The sequence below is a fragment of the Equus caballus genome, chromosome X (assembly GCF_041296265.1).
Source record: "Equus caballus isolate H_3958 breed thoroughbred chromosome X, TB-T2T, whole genome shotgun sequence".
In the NCBI taxonomy this organism is placed as follows: domain Eukaryota; kingdom Metazoa; phylum Chordata; class Mammalia; order Perissodactyla; family Equidae; genus Equus; species Equus caballus.
In genome coordinates, this window is record NC_091715.1 from 8,667,571 (window position 1) to 8,688,560 (window position 20,990).

General features: G+C 39.4%; 1 protein-coding gene and 1 non-coding gene across 5 annotated transcripts in view; one reads left to right on the forward strand and one right to left on the reverse strand.

Moving 5' to 3' along the window:
- Nucleotides 1–20,990, forward strand: part of FRMPD4 (FERM and PDZ domain containing 4) — a 798,322-nt gene that overhangs the window by 262,422 nt on the left and 514,910 nt on the right. The gene's annotated exons all lie outside the window — the stretch shown is intronic.
- On the reverse strand, nt 2,287–2,391 carry LOC111771679 (U6 spliceosomal RNA). Its single transcript, XR_002805607.1, has one exon. It is a non-coding gene; the product is annotated as a U6 spliceosomal RNA (small nuclear RNA).

Sequence of the window (20,990 nt, forward strand, 5' to 3'; positions counted from 1 at the left end):
GCAGTATTATTGGAACACAGCCCTGTTCATTTATTTACTTGTTATCTGTGGCTCTTTTCTTGATACAGTGGCAGACTCGAGTAGTTGCCACAGAGACTATATGGATCACAAAGCCTAAAATGTTTACTGTCTGCCCCTTACAGAAAATGTTTGCCGGCCCCTGATCTAGTCCAACAAAAAAGTCATCTGCTTGAATACCTTTTGTGTTGGCAAGCTCACTACTTTAACAAGCTATCTTCTCTGTTGTCCGAGGAAGTTCTCCCAAATATCCACACAGAAAGTCGGCTCCCTTGTAATTTCTCCATATTGGTGCTAATTCTTTGGAACAGCAAGTATAAGGCTGATTCTGTATCCACATAAGTACACTTCAACCACACCCCATCAATTCTTTCTTGCCTAGATTATCCACCCATAGACTTCTCAGCTATGCCTTACTGTTTGCAGACCCCTCACTACCCAAGTTACCTGCCTATGAAAGGACGACAAGGCTACGTCTACCCTACCTGCCTCTCATGAGCTCTGCCCTCTCCCTCTATAAGACTTGCCATGCTGGTAATCATGACTCAAGACCTGCCTTCTCTGAGAGCTCATAAGCATCACAAGGACAAGGACCTTGTTTTTTTGTGTTTTCCTATGTTCCCAGTACCAAGCATGGTCTGCCACAGATGGCTTAATTATTTGTTGAACATTGTTGAATGACTGATCTGTAATATACCTCTAAAAATATTACATTCAGAAATAGGCATAATACTCCAAATGTCATCTGAGTTCTGTACTTCTGTTACTGCTGCCATGACCATATTCTTTTTTTTTTTTTTTTAACTCAGGAACATTCGCCCTGAACTAAATCACTGCCAATCTTCCCCTTTTTTTTTGCTTGAGGAAGATTGTCCCTGAGCTAATGTCTGTGCCAGTCTTCCTCTATTTTGTATGTGGGTCGCTGCCACAGCATGGCTGACAAGTGAAGTAGGTCCATGCCCAGGATCTGAACCCCAGCCACAGAAGCAGAGCACACCAAACTTTAACCACTAGGCCACAGGGCTGGCCCCCATAATATTATTTTTACAAATAAATTATATATACAATTCATATGGAAATTGTTGGCATGTAAAATCCTCAGGCTTCTTTCAAATGAGTGGTTGTGAAACCTGGGTCTCCTTCATCTGTTCACGTGAGATGGATTTATTGAACTTTATTGAAAACTATTCTTATTTAATTTTATTTAGTTTGTTTCAGCACTTTGTTCCAGCTTGTTGAGATACTTTTTAATCTTCACTCTATTGTCTAATATATTTCCTGCCCCTCTTATCCTTCAATAACTAACAAATTGACTGAGGAGTCTATATCTTCAGCAGTGTTGATAACGACCATGGTCTTGTGGCAAGCCATGGGAATCTTCCCTCCAGCTTGATCAGAATCCATTAATCAAAGCACTTGTTTAGTATACATTTGACAGCAACTATTAGAATCAATGCCTAAGCCAAAAGAAGCAAAGGGAGCTGGGGACAGAACAGAAAGAACTCTGGGTGTGAGGACTTTAAGTGCTCCTGAATCCTCCAGAAAGTAGCTACCACTTACTCTACTAGAATGGGAGATTGCCTTCTAATTGATATACCCATATATGAATAAAGGAAATTGATCTGAGATTCCATTATATGTCACAGCAGCAATGGAATCAGAACCTGTAAAACTTAATATCATAGCTCAGTCTCATTAATTTTGAGGATACAGAGTTAGAATGGAAGGGGACATAGAGATATGGACAAATTTCTCATTGTTCAGACATGCATTTTCAGGCCTGATGAATGGGAAGACAATGAAAGCTTACTGACTGAGTTTCCAGCCTAGTAGGTGAACCTCAATTTTCATTCAGGAAGGGTTTTATCTAGACCTATGCAATATATATTAATTAATGTGATATAAATTATATATCATAAAATTTACCCAAATAAAGTGTACAATTCAATGGTTTTTAGTTTACTTACAGAATTGTACAACCATCACCATGATCTAAGTTTAGAACATTTTTATCACCCCCCAAAGAAACTCAATGTATGTTAGCAGTTATTCCCCACCCCTACCCCCCACATATACACCCAGCCCCAGCTAATCTACTTTCTGTCTCTATAGATTTGCCTATTCTGGACATTTCATATAAATGGAATAATGCAGCATGTGGTCTTTTCTTATTGAATATATTTGACATATAACATTGTGTAAATTTAAGGTATACAACATGTTATTTTGATGCATTTATATATTGTAATATGATTGCCATTGTGGCAAAAAAATATGGAAGCCTTCACAAATTTCTCCGTCATCCTTGCCCAGGGGTCATGCTAATCTCCGTATCATTCCAATTTTTAGTATATGCGCTGCCGAAGTGAGCGCAGTGTGTGGTCTTTTGTGGCTGGCTTCTTTCATACAGCATAAAGTTTTCGAAGTTTATCCATACTGAAGCATGTATCAGTACTTCATTCCTTTTTATTGCTGAATAGGATTCCATTGTATGACTATAACACATTTTGTTTATCCGTTCACCAGTTAATGAACGTTTGGGTTGTGTTCACTTTTTGGCTATTATGAATAATGCTGTTATTTGGGTACAAGTCTTTGTGTGGACATGTGTTTTCATTTTTCTTAGGCAGATACCTAAGAGTAGAATTGCTGGGTGTAATGATAAATTATGTTTAACTGTTTAAGAAACCGCCAACCTGTTTTCCAAAGTAGCTATACCATTTTACCATCCCACCAGCCATATATGACAGTTCCAATTTCTCTACATCTTGACTAACACTTGTTATTGTCTAGACCTAGGTAATATTTTAATTAACACTAGAATGACATTTATTTGAGGACTGGTTACTTTTTTATTGTGTTTTTCATGTAATTGAATTTTAGTTAGGGAAGGCAGAGGTGATAGAAGTTTTGAAATATTGATATGGCAAATTCCAAGATCATTTAAAATATGTAACAAACAGAATGAAAAAGAAAAAGAAGGCAGAGAAAACAATGTTGATCCACAGAGCATTAATATTGACATAAAACCTATTACAGTGAATGACAAATGATACTTGGTACTATAAAAAATATGTCAAGAGAGCGTGTTAGTGCATACTTAAAATTTCCAATGAGTTCAAAATAATGGCTACACTTCAATAAAAAGGTGGGGCTGATGGGCTCGTGGTCCTTAAATAGAGCAGAAGGAAAGTGCTCTGACTAGATCTCACACGGACTTATCTTCTTCATTCTTTTTTTTGGACTGGATGTTAAGAAAAACCCAGTATCAGATGGTTTATATTCTAACCCAGTGCTTTTCAATGAGGGCAGCTTTGCCCCAAGGGAACAGTTGGCAGTGTCTGGAGACATTTTTTATTGTCACGATTCGGGGCAGGATGTTACTGACATCTAGGCTGTCGAGGCCAGGGCTGCTGCTGTACATCCTACAATGCACAGGGCAGCTCCCACCGCAATGATTTACCCAGTTCAAAGTGTCAACAGTGCTGAAGAGGAGAATCCCTTCTTTAACCAGTACGTCTGAAAGTGGAGTAATTAGAATCCGTTGAAGTATTTATTTCTCCTTATTTTGTTTCCTAAGAGCAGATGCCAAGTCATTCCCTGACCCTACTAAGGGAGTCTTGAATCTTGGGGTGGTAGGGGTGAAGGCTGGGCTGTATATTTGTAATGAAGATCTCCAGTCGATTCTGTTACACTTTTTCTATTCCTTCTCTTTGCAATCCAGTTGAAAACTATTTCGTAAATGCCTGTGGACCCATCTTTAGAGGAAATGAGTGTTTGGCATAAATAATTGGAAGAATGGATATTTTCTTATTCCCATTTCTTGTTCTAGAAAGTATCAATATTTCCTTTGTCTATGAGGATGCATTGGATGATTGGGGCAAATCTCTAGGTTATTGAAGCTTGAATAAGAAAATATTTACTAGCGTTTTCCAGGAAATTCAGGTTAAAATTATTTTTTGACATTCATGTAATAATTCTTCAGTTGATTTTGGCAAGACCAACTTCTCACTGAAATAATACTGGCAAACCCTTTTGAGACTATAAATTTTACAACGAGCATGGGCCCTGGAATCTTGATGTGTTCTACTTCAGTTATTTGGGCACCGTTTGTGTTACAGAGAAATCGTGCATTTAGTTGAGCAGAATTTCTCCTCTGAGCCGTAAATTTTGCTTTATAATGGCTACAAAAGGTATGATGCCAATTAACACAACTCAGTATGGAGGAAAGAACATGAGCTCTGGGATATATGGTCCTAGGTTCAAACCTCAGGCCTGCTACTTATGAGCTGAGTGACCCAGGGCAAGTTGCTTGAGCACTTTGAGCAATAGTTTCTCAATTTGTAATTTGGGAATACTATCTAGCTCAGAGGTCGACAAAGTACTGCCCACAAGCCAAATCTGGCCTGCTTTTGTAAATAAAATTTTATTGGGACACAGCCATGCCCATTCGTTTACATACTGTCTAGCGTTGCTTTTGCACTACTGAGGCAGAGCTGAGTAGTTTAGACAGACTATCGGTCTGCAAAGCCTAAAATATTTACTATTTGGCCCTTACAGAAAAAGTTTGTTAACTGCTCGAAGATTCAATGGACTTAAATAGGGTTAGTATATGAAAATTTCAGATAGGATCTCAAAATATTAGTACCTCTTCCTTTCTAGTTTCAATAAGTTGTTTTTAACAACAATAACACTAAAGTTAGGATTCATTCAACATCTATGAGTATGTACCTACAAATAAGAAGATACTTAATTCTTACAACAGCCTATGTAGGCATAATTCTCATTTTATATATGAAAAAGTAGAGTTTCAGAGAGGTTAAGTAACTTCCTCTAGGTCATACAGCTAATTAGGAAAATTGGTGATGAAAATAAAAATATCACAGCTGTTTTGGTGTTTCTTTTTCTTCCTATTTAAACAACCCACTTATACCATCGAAGACCTTTTACAGGACAGTTTTTGAAGCATCTAAAAAAAGTAGCTGACTATTTAAGCAGGGGAATAAACCTCAAAGACCAGAGTGTAAATTTATTTTGAATGTTGCTATCAGTTGTTTTCTAAAAGCTTTTATTTCTATTAATTGGCTGCAATCTTCCTTGTTCTCCCTGCTTTATCATCCCTGATGCTCCGTTTTCCTTAATCTTGTGTTTCCTTCCTTCTCCTTTGAACCTCTCCCCATTTTTTCTTAATTGAGAGCATTTTGTAAGGGAGGGTAATGAGGATCCTGTGCGTCTGTGACGCCATAAAGCGGGTGGTTGAAAGGAGCAGCCGAACATTACCATGCAACTCTTCTGAAGCTAATTGTCATCAGTGCTGTTGATTTCAAGGCATTCTTCATATTCATGAAACACTGCCATCCCTAAAGACAGGCTATTGGCTTTGTGGCTTATTATTTTAGGACATATCTCACAGCTCTGAGGAGTATCTTTAAGGATGGAAAACTAACTTCATGGTCACTTCTTATGATGGATTCTTGGCAGGAAGGACATTCAGGATTGGGGTGTGTGTCTCTTTATATGTTCATTGGCATCTGGATATATATTTCCATGTATGGTCATTGGCATCTGAGAGTGTGTTTCCTTGTGTGGTCATCCAGCATCTGGGTGTGTCTCTATAGATGGTCCTGCAGCATGTAGAGGTGTGTTTCTATAGAAGGTCATCTGAAAGTGTGCCTCCACAGAGAGGGAGCCCTATCAAGGTTTTTAGCACACTTTCATCATGAGAATGTATTTCCTCCTCTACTGCTTGTCAGTGGACCTCCTTTTTCTTAGCTGTCTATTGATCCGAGTTCTTCTTGCTGAAGCTACCTGGAAAAAGTTCTCATCCCTCCTCTACATGGTTGCTCTTCAGAGTATTTGATGAGTCTTACCTCATCCTCCAAAACTTTCGGTTTTTTTCCGTGATAAAAATTGCGCAATCCTTCAAATGTTCCTCATAAGACAAGATTCTGACCCTTTGTTATCTGGGGATTGCTTATATTGATCCATTCTAGTACATCAATGCTTTTCTTTTCCAAGTATAACTTTTTTCTGATTTCAAAGATAATGAATATTCATTACAAAAAAACACGGACAATATATAACTCCAAAAGAAAGAAAGTAAAGGAAGAAAAGAAGAAAGGAGAAAGGAAGAAAATCCCATTACCTTACTACCCAGATAAACACTTTAAAAATGATCATCCTTATTTTGCAGTCTTTGTGTGTATGTGTATGTGTGAAGGAATAGTGTGTATTTACCATAATATTCATGAACATTGTTCTTAATGACTACATTGCATGCTATTATATGGATACATGAGAATCAGCTGTGCCTTTTTTGAAGCGTAACTAACAGAAGCCGCCACAATGTTCCAAGCTGAACTGACCATGGCAGAGGCACAGTGGGCTGGCCCCTGCCTTCTCCTGCTTAAACCTGTAAATGTGCATCTTGAAATTGACTTAATTTTCTTAGTTCTCAAGTCAAGCTCTTCCTTAGCATCTGAGCACATTTAACCTATAAATCTATAGTGGACAGGCCAATTTTCAAATGTGATGATGTATTTATATAGGCTATAAAACATACCAGAGACAGAATAAAATAATTTAAAATGAATGCCGTCACTATGTTTGATTTAAGTTGTCCCATGGTGTGTATGTGTGTGTATGTGCATTGTGTCCTTGTACAAGTAATAAAAAGTAATTCAAATAGGTCTTAACACACCATTTTCAATCATTTTATGCTTTGTTCCCCCTTAGTACCTATTCCTTTCAAGGTGATAAAATACATTTAGATATTAGCGTTTTCTGTTTTGTGCACATAAGTGTGAGCATTTTAGAAAACTAACAGCACAGTTTGTCTGCTGCATTACAACACGTTTCAGATTCCCAGTCATTCTGTGTGGTCAAAATAAGGAGGAAATACAGTTTGTGTGTGTGTTTTAATGCTCTAAAGCAAGAGTTCTTAACCTAGGGTTCGTGGATGCCTCAGAGTCAATGGATATTTGGGGGGGGGGGTGTTTATGAACCCCTGGAAGTTGAATGCAAATTTTTCCCCTGGAAATAGGGTCCTTACCAGATTTTCTCTGGTGCATGATGGTTATCCTAAAGAGTAACTTAGTAAAACCCTCCTGAAAGGCTTAGTTGGTATGCTCAGAGTGATGCTGTCATCGTGGTGAAACGATGGCGAAGATGAGGCTGTAATATGAGATTGCGTTACACTTTCAAGGTGATGGCTTTTTCCTTACATGACTTGTCTCATGGCATATCAGGTATCAATTTATATATGAGAATGTGCTTTCAGCATCCAGCAGTCTTTCCTCCCAATTATTTCTGAGATTTCCCCAGGAGGTGTGTTGAAAGTGTTGAGATATCCCCTACCCCCAACTCATGGCACCTGTCACCTTTTCCTCTCCTTTCTGTCTTTCCTTGATGCAGACAACTGAGGCCTTGACAAGGGAATGCTGTGAGCCCCCCAAATACCTTCTGGTCCCCATGGCAAGTGACCTCTCAGTGTGGCTCTCACGGCCCTAAGTCCATAGAGCTGGAGCCTTGGAAGCTGCTTGGGTCCCTTCAGAAGTGTGTGGGATGCCTTCTCTCCCTTCCCTTTCTTTGTATCACTTTGACACCAAAGAATCCTCTTTATTCCCTGCTGTTGTATAGCATTTTCAGTAAAAACAGCTACTTTCCATTTGGCCAAGAGGTCCTATTTCTATTTCCCTTTCCGTATCATCTTCTTTCTTTCTCTACTCTCTTCTTCTTCCTCCTCTTCCTCCTCCTCCTGCCTCTAGGTCTCCTTGCATCTCCGTCTTCTGCCTCCCGCTCTCTTTCTCCCCGTGGTTACCTCTTCCCCCTGCCTCCCCTCCTCTTCCCCCTGCCTCCTCCCCAGCTGCTTCCTCCTCTCCCACCCTTGCCATTCTTTCCCCTTCCTCCTCTCCCTTTCTTCCTGCCCCTCCTCCTCTCCCAGCTCTTCCCTCCTACCACCACCCCTCCCTCTCTGACCTCCTTCTTCCCCTCTCTGTTCTGTCCCTTTCTTCCCCTCCCTGCTTCCCCTACTCTCTTTTTCTCCTTCACTGGAGTCTCTGAGCTTGCCCAGAGGACCAAACTTTCAAACATTTGCTCTTCTCCCACCCCTGTCCCCTCCATGCCCCCTTTCATGTCCTCTCTCCAGGAATCAGAGAGTGACCTCTGCTTTGCTCAAGCCTGGAGCCCTGTCACAATAACAGCATACAACACAAGTACTCATCAACTAGTCTCCCTCTGCCAAAGTCTTAGGGGAGTCTCGTTTGCCTTCCTGGGCCAAGTGGAGAGGTAAAGGTGAGTGGCAGCTGGATGTGATAGCACAGGGAAGAGTCATCTGTGCTAGGGTGAGGAGAGCTTGCCCACTCACAGGAATTTAGTTTTTCTCAAGCACTATGTGGCCAAAAGAATAGCAATGGGAAGACATCCCAGGTGGGCCAGGAGTTGGTGACTTCCATCTTGAGGAAAACCAAGGCTTGACATATTTTTCAAGCAAAAAGTGCCACAACACAAAATCCTGCATTTTAGAAGACTACAGTGTCCTAGAGATCATGCAATGGGAAAACTTGTTCGACAGTCAGCTTCATGGTTAAGAGCACAGGTCTGGAGCTCAGATTTCCTGAGTTCTATTCCTGGCTCAAATCATATGAATGATGAGTTTCCTCGTCTATAACATAGCAATGATAATAAAATCTATGTTTTAGGGGTGTTATGAGGACTGAATTTAATATATGTAAGTTAATATGTGTGAAGCACTTAGACAAGTGCCTGGTGCACAGTAAATACTCAATAAAGATTAACTATATGTCTACAAATAAGGCAACTTAGGAGTTAAATGGCTTCCAAGCCATCACAGGTAGGGAGTGGCCCACTTGCAATAAGTTTTTCATAATAGGCAGGCCATGCTTGAGAATTTTCTTCAGATTGACTAACTCTGGGGTCAGCAAACTGTCTGTAAAGGGTCAAATAGTAAAGATTTTAGACTTTGTGAGCCATGACGTCTCTGTTGCTACATTCAACTCTGCCATTGTGATACCAAAGCAGTCGTGGATACTACATAAACAAAGGGGTGTGGCTGTGCTCCAATAAAACTATTTACCAAAACGGAGGACAGTCAGATTGTACTTTGCAGTTCTCTGCCGCTTTCTCCCTCTTACATAAAATAAGAAGACACTACTTAAGTATCTTCTGTTTCTTAATGCAAAAGTAAATATATTTATATATTAGAAAGTTTATAAATTATCTATAAACAAAAAAGTTGAAAAATAAAAATCACCTATATTCTACCATCCAGAGATAACCGGAGTTTATATTTTTATGAATATTCAATGAATATTCTTCCAGTAGAAGGATGTTGTTCCTAATCTCTTCTCTTTGTAGGTCTCTGGGAGCTTGGTTTATTTGTGACTTAAGGTTGAATTATGGTAATTAGTGGGTGAGGCTACTGGCTGGGTCTAGCACCTATGACACTAAAGGCCAGGGAAGAGGTGGTGAGATAATATATTATAGATTTACTCTTTTCAGAGTCATCTTCTCTCTTCATTGACTAGCAAACTTCCTTATGTCACTTCAAAACTGCTCAATATCTATGGGGCCTGGACGTGTATCAGTATGTAATGTATGTGCTAAACCCCCTTTTAATCCATATCCCATACGCTTTACATATGCACACATAACTAGCTAAATTTCTTAATGATTTTAAAAGTTAATGTGGGGGCACACGCATGCACTTATCTTTGTTTTTATCATACTTATATCTCTGAGAATCATTATTTATTGAGTACTTGCTATTTACTAGACATCATGCTAAATACATGTGTCATTTCACTGAATCCTTCCCAATACTTTATAATATAGACATACTGTTCTCATTTTACAACAAGTAAAGTAAGGCTTCTAGAGGTTGAATTACTTGTCCAAGACAACACAGAGAGTAAGTGGCGGACCTGGGATTTGAACTCAAGTCTGTGGGCTACTCTTTAGTCTGCATACTTGATGTAGTGTTGCCTGGTGCTAATTATCTCCCTTCATTTTTGTTTCAGATTGTGGCCTTGTTTAGTAGGGGAAGTTAAAATCCCAGCCTCGAATTACCTTCATCACTTTGCAGGCAGGGACCACATAAGACGGAGTTCGGTTATTTGCATAGTTATCAGTATCCTAGCGAAGTCCTCTCTCACACTGTGATTCCTTCCATCACATTTGCCGTTTGCTTTTGCACCTGAGAAAAGCCATCTCTCTCTCCTGGAGGATGCTGAGCTTTTCTCTCTGCTTTTGTTGATTGAGACATCCCAGCCCTGCTTTCCTTGGTACTTGCTCCTCCAGCTATGGTGTTGGCACAAACTCTACCTGCAGCATCATGTTACGCTCCTGTGCTAAAAATAACCAAGATCCTGGATGAGACTTCGTATATAATTCATGGTTTTGACTTATTAATCTCTCCATTAAGCCAGAAAATGACATTTTTGTTGGATGCATTCCAATCTGCATTATCTTAGACATTTAGAATTTGCATTAACTTGAATACCCTGTGTGTGTGTGTGTGTGTTTATTTGTGGTTTTAGTAATATCAGAATCTCGCTGTGTGTAACTCCCTTAATCTTTCACTTAACCCCTGACTTCAGACCCATAACACGAATGTAATATCTGAAAGAAGCAAACATCAAATGCATGTTGATGATAATAAACATACAGAACCAGAATGAAAAAGAATAGTTTTGCTTTTTTGTATAGCCTTAAAGTTAAATTTATGTTAAGCAAGTGAGGAAGGGCAACACTTTGAAACCAGTTTATTCATTATGTATTTATTGAGCGCCTCTTAAGTGCTAGGACATGTGGAGGATGATCAAGATGATTAGAGTGCTATAGATGATAGATCAACTTTCATGCTACCCTGTAAGTCTTTAAAGTAAATTAAAATCCTTTCCCACTCCCATACTTGTGTCAGTGTTGGTTCCATTCACCTGAGATTTTAAAAGCCACCTTAAAAAGAGTGAACACATTTGAATTGTTACAAGATACTTCTCTGAGAACTACACTCTGAGCGTCCCTTCAACTTCTTGGACTCCACCACCTTCCAGGAAACCTTCAGCACCACCACCATTTTTCCTTGGGCATAACCAGGGTCTTCAAAGCAGGAAGAGAGGACACTGTGATAACAGGTCAATCAATGTAGGAGGTGACCCACTCATCAGAGTCCTGATGATCTGCCATCAGACTCTACCAACCATTGACTCTTCGGAATTCTGACACTCTGGCGTCCCAAGCCCCCTTTGAACAGTGACCATGTCCTTATAGGGGCAGCTTTGCCTTGGGTTGAAAACAATGCCACTTAGATATTGCATTTTGTAATTGCCTTACCTGTTATTCATGTAATAATCGTCCTTCTTACTGCTGTTACCAAATTCGCTTATTAATATAGATTAGGTGGGTTTTTTACGAGCTGTATCCATAACGGGGATGGGGTGGATCAAGAGCATTTATGAAACCTAACGTGTCATCAAAATCTGGAGTATTGTTTTCATTTTATAACAATGTTTTAAAAATTATATAATCAATATTCAAAGGAAGTTGCAGTATCAATTTTGAAATTTTTGATCAAATATTGAATATGTACTTTTAAAATAGTATGTTGTGTTTTGTACCCAGTGATAGCTATGATTCTTCTTTACTTGATAGCCTTTCTTTTTCCCTCTTCTAGTCACAGCACCCATCTTTCTCGTGGGAACTTAAGTCCATGTGGTTTCCATGGGGCTGACCCTTTCCTACCCTACCCCAACCATAAGGGTGGGAGGACCAAGACTTGGCCAATTAAAGTACTGCTTACCCCTAGCTAAACTTTGATTCAAGGAAAGGGTGTGGCCTGTGCCAAGCCAATCAGACTACCCCGTCAGCTTTTCTGGAGTTTGTGGGGTGAAAAAAGCTCTTGCTTTTCTTCTGAGGTTGCTAGCTTTAAGCAGGGCCACCACCCAGTGTAGTTCAACGGATCCCCATTCGTTAAGGACAAGGAAAACCTTGAACTGCCTGTGTTTATCTTTCTAGATGGGGGGAGGAACTGCCTAAAAATGAGACCAGTGCAGAGGAAAGTCTTGCTTAGAGATTACTGTAATAGGTCCACAACATCAGCTGAACTGTCGGATTAAAATGGGCCAGAAGTTAGTTATACTCCTTGAACTTCCTGGTTACATGAGTGTATTAGTTTCCTATTGCTGCTGTAACAAATCATCATGAATGTAGTGTCTTCAAACAGCACATATTCATTATCTTGTAGTTTGCAGGTCAGAAGTCTAAAATGGGTCTGCAGGGCTATTTTCCTTCTGGAGGATCTAAGGGGAGAGTCCATTTTCTTGCCTTTTCCAGCTTCTAGGGGCCGCCTGGATTCCTTGGCTGGTGGCTCCTCATCACTCTAACCTCTGCTTCTGTCATGACATCTCTTTTTATGACTCTGGACTTTCTTGCCTGCTTCCCCCTTTTCCCTTTTGGGGCTCCTTGTGATTACATTGGGCCTACCCAGATAATCCAAGAGGATTGCTCCATCTCAAAACCCTTAACTTAATCACATCAGCAAGAGTCCCTTTTGCTGTGTAAGGAAGGATATTTTAAGAACCTAGAGATTAAGACATGGACATCTTTGGGGACTTAATGAGCAAATTCATTCCTTTTTGATTTAGGCTGGTTTGAGTTGGAATACCGTCGTTTGCAACCAAAAGTCTTGAAAAATACTATATTAAAGAAAATGAGATAGTGGGGCAATTTCAGGACATTTATATAGATATTTGGAGTTATAAGGCATTTTTTTTTCTTTTGGAAAGATGAAAGAATTGCACAAAGAACATTAAATTATACATATATCTTTAAATGGCTCCAATATTTTCCTGTCCTTTAATCTCTGTATCTTTTTTAAACACCTTTTCACTTCTGTTATGCTACCATCCGGGAATTTTCTTTCACATAGTCTTATTCTTACTCAAGTTCACCTTTAAAATATTTTGCTTCCCATAGCCTGTTGTGAGCTACAGAGCCTTTCTGCAATACTTTTCCTCTTATTATCCATTTTTCTTCTTTCCTCTCAACTGTCATCCTCCTCATTTTTCAGCATATTCATCTTTTCCTCTCTTAAATTTGAGCTGTTCTCCCCCGTTCATTGTTTCCGTGAATTTTTTTTTCTGTATGTCTTTGGGAGTGGGAAATAGGCTCAAAGCTTTTTTAAAAAATTTGTGTGCTTCTCTTATTCCAGAGAATGTTTTGTGATAATTCTCATGGCTGGTATCAAATAAACATGAATTCCCATTTCATACTTAATGACTAAATAAATCTCTTTCTTCCGGAGTTGTTCTTATCTGTGGCTGTTTCTATGTAAATAACATAGCCTTATATTGCTTTCCTGAAAAGCTTATAAAATCATATTTTTAGTCTTTGAGTACTCATGCATATTTCAATCTCATCTTTTTTTTAATTGAAATATAATTTTACCAGTCCAGTTTAACCTGCTGCTCATAAGAATACATTGTGCAAGCTCCTTATTTACTCAGTGGCTTTTAACTCTATTACTATATGGCAACTTAATCCAGTAAATGAAAATTCTTTTCCTTGTAATATCATGCCAGAAATAACTTTTATATTTTATTTTTATTCACTATTTAACCATCTTTAAAATAAACATATAAATAACTACGTAATTGAAAATAAAAATACAAAATAATATAAAATTTAATCTTATTTACCTGTAAGAGTCTATGACCTCTTTCCAATTCCTGTTCTAGTACATTCGGGGATTATTTTTTCTTTTTCCTTAATTCATGTCAGGTATCTTTTTGGGTTTTGTTCTGCTTTATTTGTTTATATGATGAGCACTACAGCTATAACCAGTCTTGAATACATTTTAAGTAACTCCTTGGGAGAGATTCCTAAAAGTAGTGGACCATGCCAAGCAATATGGTCATAACTATCACTAGTATACTTTTAGTGCTGTCAGAATAAATACCCTGGAGAGTAAATAAGATTTTGATGGAAGGAAGGTAACAGGAAGAAGCAAGGAGATGTGGTTATTCTATGTCATATGAACAAGATTAGAAGTGTTTGTTCTTTATTTAAATGAGACTAGGATCTGAGGGATTTAAGGGACAAAAAAATGAAATGTATCTCCTTGGGGTGGATGTTTCTGGTTGTTGTAACTACTTCCCCTTTCTTAAGTCAGGCTTGCATGTCACCCCCCACAACGTTGCACCCTTGACATTCTCTTCTTGCTCTTCTGTCTCCTCTGTTGGCTCCTTTCCTCACCGCATCCCCTAACTTTGAGTATCCCCCACTGCTGGCCTCTTCCTTCTTTTTCTCACTTACTGCAGACTGTCTTTATGTCACATATAGCCCGATAATTCTATAGATCTGTGAGAGTAACTCATGACCCTTCCTTTAGCCTTATTATCATTCCTACAATGTCTTTTCCCCGCTATTACTACCACCCCTTTTTGCAAAACCTTATCCTTTATCACCTGGATGATTTAAATTCATTCCTGGATGGTTTCCTTGCCTCCTGGTTTCAATCTTCACTCTTCCCTTGCAAGCTGTGCCTGTCTACACTAGTCACTGAGACATTTCTGAATCTTGATTTATATACATAAATCATGTATGAACAGCCTGTTGCCCCTGCTGTATTTTATATATATAAAGAGTTTCCTTACTCTTCTAGGCTTTCCTTCTTATAACTCATCCCCCATCAGTATTCCTATTGGGAAAAACAAGTCTGATCACGTCACTGTCAAACTTTACTAACTTCAGTGACTTTCCCCGGCCTAGAGGATAAAGTCTAAATTCTTAGTGAGGACATGTCAGGCCCTTCATGGCCTGTTCACATTTCCTACCTCATCTTCTGCCCTCAACCCCCAGTCTCACTATCCCCAGCCCCATCACCCTTCTCACCATTCCCAAACATGCCAAGCTATTTCAGTGTTCTGTCTTTGCACATGATGATCTCTTTTTTGCTGGACTTGCAAAAATCCCTGATTTTTTCAAGATCCATTTCAAAGCATCTCTTTTTAAAGCCTTCCCAGATACTTGTACCCTCCCCATGCTCCTGAGACTTTAAATCTTGAGCAAGTAAAGCAATAATTTTGGAACAAAGGCAGTGAGTAGTATGTGGCCAGGACCATCTTGTTGTGATGACTTCTGCTCAGCTCTCAGACAGCGTTTCTCAATTGGGGTACCTCATTTGAACTACAGAAACTAAAGATTATTTGAGTGACAATTTCCTCAATTCTGCCAAAGATGACGCATAACTAGTACCACGTTAGGTGCGAAGGAGAGGAGTTAAGTCCTTATATGTAATGTATGCTGTAGGGTGGTGGAGCTTAATTTTCTCATGGAGCTCAGGTTAGAAAGACTGCTCTTTTGGCTCTGTCATCTTTCTAGGTCTGATCCTTCAAGCTCTCACTGATGCTGTAAGCCCCTGATATTATGATAAATTTCCTTTGTGCCTAAAATAACTAGATTCAGTTTGGGTTGTTAACAAATAAGACCCTTCTTGGATATAACAACATCAGAGAATATATATTTGTTGCTGTATATGTTTGTTGAATAATTAATTGGTTGAATAACATTTGAAAATTTTCCTTTTTTTCTTTTCCCCATACCAAATCAGTCACCATACACATTAACCTTTATTTATAGTGTTGCTTAGACTCCATCCTTTCTTTTAATTTCTACTACCACCATCCTTGTCTAGGTTTTTATTATCTCAGCCCACATTCCTGCATTCACCTCCTAATGTGGCCATTTACCTCTTTCACTCTCTCCCTTCAAAAATACTGAACCCAGATCAATATTTCCCCTAAATAAAAGGACATATTATCATTTCATTCCCAAATATACCAACTGGCTTTCAGATTAAGTTAAAACTCATGAGCCTGGCTCTCAAGGCCTCCCATGATTTAGCCCCATATGCTCAGTCCAGCGTGCTTCCTTCACTCTATTCAGACAGGCATGTCATTCTTCTTTGAACACTCTTTTGCATATGCCGCACATGCCATCCCTTCCTCCCTGCAACCTATATTATAGACTTTAAAAAAATTTATTTATCAGATTTTGCCATATATTTCTCCCAATATCCACGTTCCAACCATTTTGTTTCCTGAGCATATTAAGCTGTATTCATTGCTTCTTCCTCTGCCTGATATGCTTCCCCCCCCCCCATTTCTCATACTTTGTTTCATCTGGGTAATTCTTTTTTTTTTCATGTTTAAAATATTTTTAACATAGCACACATACAATGGTCAGGAAAAATAAGCAAAGGGCGAATTACAGCGTTCAAATTCTTTTTTTAAATTATTACTGACTTCTAAAACCCCTTAGTACTACATCAAAATCTACCTCCTTTCAAAAGCCTACCTGACTCTCTTTGACCTAAACACTCACTCTTTCCTAATTTTACTTCTTACACTCCATTGTTGCCTTGTCTACGTACTAGTAAGTGGAATTATCCACTGGAACTCTCTTCATTAAGAACCATTAATTAACCTAAGTATGCACTTAAGTGGACGGCAAAGAAGACAGACTTTTCTAAAAGTGTTTAGAAGTATTCTTATCCCAGTTTCTTTTCTTTTTTATACTGAACTGCTAAATACTTTTTCTAAAAAAAAATGTGCAAGTCCACAGCAGGTTACTGCTGGCTATTAACAAACCTGGTAATGAGCAAAACCATTTCCATGTCACCATTAGGGCATTGGCATTGTCAATGGAAATAGAAAGGCCTCCTGTGTATGTCTGAGGGACTCACTGAGAACATCTTCTGCCAATGAGGAGTAGAGGTGGAGGCAGGGTTGTCTTGGATGTTCAGTGCTGTGTCAGACTTACAGCATCATGACTCTGGTGATGTCTGGTGGTGAAGTTGTTCTTAGCTGGGAATCATTTTGTTGCAAGAGTTAGAAATCTGCTCACGCTAGCTCATGGAAAGAAGGCAGTTGTAGTACATTTACACTATGTAATCACTTAGATGCAGGAATCAAAATGTGGCCAAGCTCCCCACGAATGGGAGAAGGGAAGACTCTGATGTGAAGCTCTCTCTTTGTCCCTCTTCAACTCTTTGTCTGTGAGCAACCACATGACCTCTCTGATTTCTGCTTCACTTCGTCTTTACTCTCCAACAATGTTGACCGCTTGTAAAAGACTCAAAATGGCCCCAGTTACATGACCTTACAGCTCTATCACCCACCATTGACTGACTGCATTTTCTGTGACTCTGAGTTCAAATTCTCAAGTAAAAGGATTTAGCTAATCTTTGGTTTGACAGTCGTGGTTGACCTCAGGTCAAGTGGTCATTCTTGGTCCACAGCACTGTGTCTGAGATTGGGGCCACATATTATAAAAATAAACATTTGATCCTGTCCTTTCAAGGGGGCTTTGAGTGGAGTCACACATGGGTCCCAAAGCTTCCACTATAAAAAGTTCAGTGTGGTATATGTATTTGAGATTTATCACTGAGTAATATAAGAGAAGAATAATTTATTTAACACCCTAGGGCTGTTTATTTGCCTTCTTTCAACTTTAGTAGCTAGTTCAATATGATATACAAGAAGAATTGTCAATTTAATCTTAAAATTAACATGCTACTGATAACTAATGTCATCAATATGAAATGAGGAAAAATTATGAATTAATTCTTATAATCAGATATGCCATATGTTACATGGTTAAAAATCAACCTTATTAGAGGCTGGGTGCAATTTGGCCCTGCAAATTTAAAGGAGCATATGGAAGAATTGAAGGGGGTCTATGGAGAGCTAAGGAAATGATAAAAGGGAAAGAAAATAAAATGTGAGTTTCAAATTAAAGAAGATGATAGGCTTATTTAGCCTGGAGAACACTAAGTAATGATGTGAGAATTTCCCCAAACATATGAAAGTGAAACAGGGATATATTGAGCGCATCTCTATTGCCTTGATGTAATATGCAACAGAATGTAGATTTTAATGACAGCATAAACTCAACCTTTCAGACTGCAATGCTAAGTGTGGAGAAATTCATGGACTCTTCCTTATATATAAAATGTATAAGTGTATCTGCAGGAGCAGAATGTAGTATCATAGTCACAGGAGTATAAATTAGAGGACTTCGTTGAGATTGCCTCAAGCTCTATGAGACTGGGTAGAAATGAAAGCCACTCTTCGCAGCTGTGACAACCAAAAAAGTTTCCAGACGTTGCCAGATGTCTTCTGAGGGGCACAATTGCCCACAGTTCAGAACCACTGGAGGCAAGTAGTGGCCCAGAGGATAGTTACTATCTCCTAAATTGGTTGGGTTAAAGCACTCATCTAATGGGCTGCTGTGCTTGTGCTTCTTGGGGTCAGTAGTGGAGTCTGTTCTTGGTTTGTACCTTTCTTCATTCTCTACTCCCCAACCCTGGCCACCCACCCTGGGAATCTCAGGAGTGGATATGTCGCTGGTGTTCTTCAAACAAATTCCTATGACTTCCATCACTCTTTAGAGGCCAGTATCACTCCAGTGGCCTGTGGGTCCTCTACCTCCTCTCTGACCTTACCAACTACCACTCTCCTCCATCTCATTTGTAGTCCAATCCTTTGTACAGCCCATAATCCTTCTCACCTTTGGGACTTTGCACATGCTGATCTCTCTTTCTGGAATGTTCTTCCTGACTTCATTCCTCTTTAATTTTCACTTATCCTTCAATGCTCAGAGCTTATCACTTTAGGAAAACTTGTCCTAACACCCTCCTCCTCCCAAGACAAGGTTAGATCCCGAGTTCAATCCTAGTAGAACATCTTATACATTCCACCCTAGCTCTTATCATAATTGAAAATGTATACACTATTGGATAATTCAGTAATTATGTTCTCTCCCACATTAGAAGGTAAATTCCACAACAGGAGGGCCCATTGGGGTTGCTGAATCTCTTACATGTCAGACCAAATACCAAGGGCTTTCAAGATTTTCAAGGTAGGTTTCATAATTTGAACCTGAGGGGGAAAAAAGGATATTGGCCTCCAATGTATGAAAATAATCTGCAAAATTAAAAATAATACATGAATAATTAAATGTCTACAAAAATTAATGATATGATATAGCAACCAGTTGGCTGAAACCTAATTCTTATACAGTATATGCAAACAGAATTTAAATCACAAGAACAAACTGAATTTTTTATTCTGAACAAAATTCAAAATTATAGAGCAAGCCCTGATGACCTAGTGGTTAAAATTTGGGGAGCTCCGCTTCGGCAGCCGGGGTTTAGTTCCCAGGCACAGAACAGCACCACTAGTCTGTCAGTGGCCATGCTGTGGCCGTGGCTCATATAGAGGAACTTGCAGCTATACACAGCTGTGTACTGGGAGTTTTGGGGGCATAAAAAGGGAGGAAGATTGGCAACAGATGTTAGCAAAGGGCGAATCTTCCCAAAATAAAAGAAGTTCAAAATTATAAATATTTTGAAATTTTTTTGAAAAATTGTATAGCAACATCTATTTAATGTGTGACAAGTGTGCATTGTAACATGCTTGATATAATGTGGGGTGGTGGTGGAGCTCCAATGTGGAACGCCCCCTGGAGTGTAATAGTACTAGAAGCTGCATCTGTTGGGCTCACAGTTGTAGCCACAACACCTTGTACAATGCCTTCCATGTAGTAAATGCTCAATAAATATTTCTTGAATGAAAGAATGAGTGAATCAATGAATCAATGAATGTTCTCTACTGCCAAGTCCCACTGCTCAGTTTCTGCTTTGCAAAGTATGTTTTCCAGCCTGCAAATCAGCTGGGAATCTTTTCACTCTCATTCCCCTTGAGACATAGTGACCTGCAGGGGCAGCCCTGCAACCTGGCTGGGTTCTTAAATCATTGTGCAAATAATGTGTTGGTGATCCTGAGAGCATACTTGGGGCCCCAGAGGCTTTATAAAAGCTATGTCAGCTCTTCCAATAAGTCCATATTGAGGGTCCAAAGCTCTCCTCCACTGTGTCAATACCTTCTGATATGGCCATAGCTTATATTTGTAACCAGTGTAGGTCGTGTTAGTTTTCTGGAAGATTCTCCTGGAGCCTGGTCATCTTGAGATATCAGTCATCTAGAGTTAGAAGGATATCCCTTAGATCTTACAACACTAGAAGGAAGGCTCTCCAGGGATGTTACCAGAAAGAAAGTAATCTTATTATTGGCTCATCTCAAATATACAGGAAGCCCAGAGGATGGTGCCCAACATTATTTTTCTCATTGAGAAATCTTTCCATCTTGACAGTCAGCTTCTGATGAGCAACTGGGAGGTTTTTAAAATTTTTTCTTCTTAATTTTAGTTCTCTATTAATTAATTTTCTCTTAATTCTCTTAATTTTTCTACCCCCGGTCCTTTCTGGAGCCTTCCTGGCAAGCACATTGGGCTGAGGTGGGTGGAGGCTGTCTTTCCCAGCTCTGTTCTGTAAGGGATCCCATGCATCCCTCCAGACAGGCGGAAGTCCTCTATAGGAATAGAGTCATTCATGTCTTTCAACCTCTTCAGAGTGGAACGATCACAAGACTAACTTTCCACTTGCGGACACTGATATCCCCTCATAACAAGAATTCACATGTTATTAAGCTTAAGCAAACAAACACAAAACGCCTCCAGGGTGAAGTGAGCAAGGATTGAATAGGGTGGGGGCAGAGAAAACTGCCTTGTCATGCTGAACAGCTCTGAGGAATCCAGCTTAATGGCCCTTCTCCATTCCCCATGCTTCTGTCCCCTCAGCTCCCCGCTCTTACCTAGTGTTTTACTTTGGCCCACTCAGCAGGATCCTGTCAGCTGACCCCTCCCCCGAGTCCAAGGGCGTTCCCAAGACCAAGGATGCATGGGAGAATTTACGTCTTTCCATATACCAATCCCCTAACAATTGTGATGACATTTTGCTAGGTTACTTCTGGGTGATGGCAGACAGGGCCTCAGTAATAATACCTTGGGAGTGTAACATGTCTGTAATTAGACTGTCCTGTAATTAGGGAGCT